Raw genomic sequence first — 6,000 nt, 5'->3', positions numbered from 1 at the left:
GGTCCCCCCAAAGGCCCCAGACCTTTTGGAGAATCCTCCCTTACAGACACTCCAACCAAGTCCCGTGGTTCCCCACAAGAGAGAATGCCATGATCAATTAGCAATGTCTGCCATGGACATGACACAGGGGAATGGCCCTACAAGGGCCATGAACCGGCCATCCCTGGCCTGTAACATAAGCCTGAGCCCGTGGGAATAGTCGTAATTCTCTGCTGGGTCGTGCCCTGACATGGCCTCGGCAAGCTGGTCAGGTGCCTTGGCAGCAATTGGGTCATTTTGCTGTTTACTTATCTTGCCTAATGTACAAGAACCAATTTTGCACTGATTAAAACTATATTTTCATTTAAATGGCTGATTAATGAACATATTATACACACATATTTACACTCTCGAGAGGTGTTAAGCTTTCAAAATGCTCAAAAAAAGGGAAAATCTATTAGGATGAATGCAAAAATTAATTGGCTTTAGATCAAAATATGTTAGTGGTCACCTTATTTTTATTTCTTCATGAAACTTTGGAATGTTATTTCTCTTCATTCTAGAAATACACATTTAGGAAAGGGAGAAAATCGTGTTAATAGGAATTATACATGCCATGACATATAAAAAGCCTCACAATTATTTTAGTAAAAACAGGATCATTTTTTCCCCAAAATTAGTGCCTACACTGACTGTTAGACATGCCAATCCCACATCTCCACGGCCTTGCCTCTTCCTCGGAGCCCTGCACTCATTCCTCAGTTACGGGCGGTTGTTATTTTAAAGGCGCCATCTGACCCTCTCTAATCCCCAGATTGCATTTCAGTGGATTTCAGTTGGACAGAGGCAGATAAATATTTTTTTCAACTTTAGAAGCCTCCATCATACCTACAGGTATTTTTAAAAGTGATGTTAGTTTGTGTTACATGCAAACATTTGCTGAGCAAAGTCAGGACATGTCTAGCACCTGGTGGGAGTTATCACAGTGAAAGATTGGAGCCCACAATGCGAAGTCTGTTCTGAAGCATTTAGCACAGGATACGGTCCATTAATTTTACAATAGAACCCATGAGACATGTGAAATAGGTAAAGAATGACAGTGCTCACAGGATTAGGGAGACAACCTCACTGTGACTACAAAAATGGTGGTGTCCTGACCAGGTAGCTCCGTTGGTTAGGAGGTCATCCTGATACGCCAAGGTTGCAGATTTGATCCCCTGTCAGGGCACGTGTCATAATCAACCAAGGAATGCATCAATAAGTGGAACAACAAATCTCTCTTTCTCTCACCTCTCTCTCCCTCCCTCTTTCTCTCTCAAATCTATGAACTAAAGGGGTACACACTTAGACAATGACTCGGTCTCACCTCTGGTCGTCTACGGCACTTTCTCGCCTCTAATACCACGTTTCTATCTAAAACAACAAGAGCTCACCCGGTGAATAGATTGTGACTTTCAACGGCAAGTTGAAGACCAGCTACAGTATGGTTGGCTATTTTGAACTATTCTTGGTTATTTTTGGTTCAAGTTGCTGTAAAAGTTGTCACACAACCTTCAACACCTCACTAAGTAAGCCAACACTCTGGTTGCTCTCCAGGCTGCATACAATTGCAAGGTGGCGCTGTCTGTGCTCTGATGGAGGAGGCCAGGTCCCGGGGCGCTCTCTCGCACAGTAGGAACCCTGATGGGAAGACCAGGTTCTAAACATCAGGGCAGAGGAGGCCACACATGAGTTATGGCTTCCTCTGTGTTCCTATTGACTTCATAAATTCATCACATTATTTTTGACAAGTATTTTTGATACTTTTCTCCCCAACCATTCATTCATTCAACCGAAATACTAGATAACTTTTTGTGTGCACTGAACCACATGAAGACATAGAAACAGGTGTACTCCCTGTCCTTATACTAGTAAAGCTTTCTGATGTCTGAGACATTGGCAAATCTTTTGCTGTAAAGAATGCAAGGAATAGCCCAGTAAACTTGAGATCATTTAAGTAACAGTTATCTTTTATATGTTAGAATGTCATCTCTTCTCCCTTTTACACAGTGAAGAAAGGGGAAAATACATTAATTGAAAACACTTCCATTTGAAGAACTAGCTACTGGCACATCCTGTTCAGCAGCAGGCCCCGCCCTTATTCGTAATCGCTGTGGTCTGGCTGCAGGGAGCAGATATTAGCATTCAGGACAGGCTAACAATTCATCTCAAATTAAGGTGAGTGCCTGCATGTGTGTGTGTGTGTGTGTGTGTGTGTGTGTGCTCGCTGCGCGTGTACACACACACACACACACACACATCATCAAGCAGATGAAAAATCTACCATCAGCGGAAGACAACCAGGCTGTGTCATGGAGGAGCAATGCACCAGGAGGCAGAGGTAGTAAGAGGGCACCTCACATCCACAGAATGACCGTGTGACTGCAGATGGGGGGGGTGGTGTTTTTCCAAGAGGAAGCCTCTTCCACGGTCAGGGGCAGAATGGATGAGGGCTGTTGGAAGAAGTGATATTTAAGCTGTTTTGGAAATTTAGGGTGCGGTCAGCTAGGAAAATAGGGCACAGGTGATATTCCAAGTCAAATGTATAAACAAGGGAGGCCAAGACAGAGAACTTGGTAGATAATACAAGCTCAGGATTCCCAGGCGGACACGGCCTGCATTGATCATCACAGGTGCGTCTGTACCGCTCCTCACGGCTGTCTGCGCACCTTCACAGGCATCCCCAGGCGGTCCCAGCAGCCTGTCCAGTGCACGTTTTGTAACGTTTCGCAGACTGTAAACCTCACTAGAAGGGGTGCGTGATTCGCCCGCAGGAAAGAGCCGATGACTCCAGCTCTGGTTTTCTCCTCCCCACCAGCTGCCTGGGCTCCGAGTCAGGGGGAACTACAGTGCCCTGCACTGCCTGCTTCAGCCCTGCACTGCCTGCCTCAGCCCTGCACTGCCTGCTTCAGCCCTGCACTGCCTGCCTCAGCCCTGCACTGCCTGCCTCAGCCCCGCACTGCCTGGCAGCCGAGCAGCAAGCAGAGAGCGAGCTGGGACACGACTCCTGGGACGCTCTACGCAAAGAGGAGTGTGTGCTGATCCTGGAGTGTTCACCTGAGTTCTGGAAAGCGTATTAGAATCAGAAGTGCAATAGGGTTTGATTCCTGTCAAGGGCACATGCCTGGGTTGCGGGCTTGATCCCCAGTAGGGGGCGTGCAGGAGGCAGCTGATCAATGATTCTCAGCTTTTTCTTTTTTTTCAATCTTTATGGTTGAAAGTATTACATTTGTCCCCCTTCCCCCCCATTGGCTCCCCTCCAGCCCACCCCACCCCCCACCCCAGACCTTCACCACCCTATTGTCTGTTTCAATCTCTCTCTCCCTCTCCCTTCCTCTCGGAAATCAATAAAAATATTTTTTAAGTGCAATGGGAAAAAAATGCAATGGAAGGGGCTTAAATTTTATAAATTAATATACCAAAGTTTTGCCAGGTTGATTTTGAGGCAGCTTAGGTATGGAGAAAATGTTAGGGATAAATATCCTAAATTTTTATGCTGCTATTTTACTTATGTGTAAATTTAATCTTTATTAACTAGTATTAACATGTTCAATAAAATGACACGCTATGATTTTTTTTCCTACAAAAATCAATGATGTGATTATAAACTTGGCATGTAGGTAGGGGATATGTATTGTATCTTTACTAACCTAGCAACCGTTTCTTCTTTTCCTGAGAGCAGCAGCCCAACAATTCTTCCCACCACAGGAGCGTTTGTGGGGCGGCTGGTCCTGGGGCCGCCCTGCCCAGGCCACCCACGCTGAGGACCAGCTGTTCTCCGGAGTTGAATCTTAACCGCAATGTGGAGACTGAAGTGGTGGGTGTGTGTCTGGCTCTGAGGCCTCACAGGACGCCTCCCTTAGCTCCTGCTGTCCCACCACCCAAATCCATTCAGAAACAATCACTTTCACTCTAATTGAAAAATGAAGTTTAACACAAGAAAAAAGAAACCAGCCACTTGTCACCATTGCTGTTCACGCTGCCATCCTCCCTCCACGCTTCTTGCAGCAGCTTCCTAAGAGTCCCCCACTTCCACCACTGTCATCCCCACCCGCCCAAATCCGCTCTCCTCCTGCAGTCAGAGGGATCTTTCAAAGCCACAAATCATCTTAGTCCCTTGCAATTCTTTTGCAGTGGCTCCCAATTGCCTTTAAATTTAGAATAAGTTATGGGCCCCTTACCATCTGTACATTATCTAACCCGTGCCTACTTCTCAGACCTAACTTCCTGTCACTCTCAGCCTCACTCATTAACCCCCAACCATGCTGGAAAGAGAGGGGAGGAGAGAGGGGGGGCCAGGAGATAGTCATCCTGGGAAACTGTAAGTATTTCAGCGATCAACTGACCCTCAATACGTGAAAATGTGTTATCGTTCATTCCACACATCAGCCCCAGCCCCGCTTCATCTCTTCTGGGCGCTGGGGCTGACGAAGCACACAGACCCACACAGGGCCTGACTGGCTTTGCTCGTGTTCCAAATGAGAATAGTCCAACTGAGAGCATCTACAGAACCCGCCGTCGCCCAGAGGCGCTCTCAGAGGCCTCACTGAGGTGCTTTCGTGAATGGCAGAACCAGACACCACAGAGGGGAACAGGCTCACTGGATTTGCAAACTCTGGTGTATCCTATCTAATAAAAGAGAAACATGGTAATTAGCCATAACTTCGCTACCCTTCCCATTGGCTAATCAGGGCGATATGCAAACTAACTGCCAACCAAGATGGCGGCCGGCAGCCAGGCAACTGAAGTGAACATGAGGCTTGCTTGCTCCAGTGACGGAGGGAGCCAACATTCCCCGCCGCAGCCCAGCTCTGAGCTGCTCTCTAAGAAACATTGTTGCAAATATAGAAGCTAAACAAAACCCCAGAAACCTGCTTTCAATCAGCCGGGATCTCAGAGCTGGAGTCGCAACAAAGTTTCAAATACAGAAGGTAAACAAAGCCCAGAAACCTGCTTTCAGCAGCCGAGGTTTCAGAGCTAAAGCCTGCTCTCAGCTCCAGTGACAGCCATAGAAGGTAAATAAATCCCAGAATAAAAGAAAAAAAGGAGAGGTTGGGAGGAGCTTCAGTCACACACCAACCTGAAAACAGCCCTCAGCCCCTCACCCAGACTGGCCAGGCACCCCAGTGGGGACCCCCACCCTGAAGGGGGTGTGACCAGCTGTAAACAGCCATCATCCCTTCACCCAGGCTGGCCAGGCACCCAAGCGGGACCCCCACCCTGATCCGGGACACCCTTCAGGGCAAACCAGCTGGCCCCCACCCGTGCACCAGGCCTCTATCCTATATAGTAAAAGGGTAATATGCCTCCCAGCACCGGGATCAGTGGAGCAAAGAGGCCTCCCGGCCTGGGATCAGCAGAGCCACGAGGCCTCCTGGCCCCTGGAGCAGCGTGACAGGGGGCAGCACCCAAACCTCCTGATTGCCCTGCGGCTCTGTGTGTGACAGAGGGTGGGGCCACAACCCCCCCATGGATCCTGCTCTGTGTGTGACGGGGTGGAGCCGCAACCTCCCCATCGGCCCTGCCCTGAGTGTGACAGGGGTGAGTGCCCAACCCCCTGATCGGCCCTGCTCTGTGGGTGACAGGGGGCGGCGCCGCAACCTCCCCATTGACCCTGCCTTGAGTGTGACAGGGGGCGGCGCCCCAACCCCCCAATCGGCCCTACCCTGAACGTGACTGAGGGTGGCATCGCAACCTCCTGATCCGCCCTGCTCTGTGCATGACAGGGGGGAGCTCCCTAATCCCCTGATCGGCTCTGCTCTGTGTGTGACAGGGTACAGAGCCCCAACCACCCTGATGGGCCCTGCTCTGTGTGTGACAGGAGGCAGCGCCCCAACCCCCTGATTGGCCGACTCTGTATGTGACAGGGGTGGCGCCACAACCACCCCATCGACCCTGCCTTGAGTGTGATAGGGGGAGGCGCCCCAACCCCCCAATCGGCCCTACCCTGAGTGTGACTGAGGGTGGCATCGCAACCTCCTG

This window comes from Myotis yumanensis, unplaced genomic scaffold (assembly GCF_028538775.1).
Source record: "Myotis yumanensis isolate MYYU_CA2020_CCGP unplaced genomic scaffold, mMyoYum1.0.hap1 SCAF_14, whole genome shotgun sequence".
Lineage (NCBI taxonomy): Eukaryota > Metazoa > Chordata > Mammalia > Chiroptera > Vespertilionidae > Myotis > Myotis yumanensis.
Note: the sequence above shows the minus strand (reverse complement) of the source record.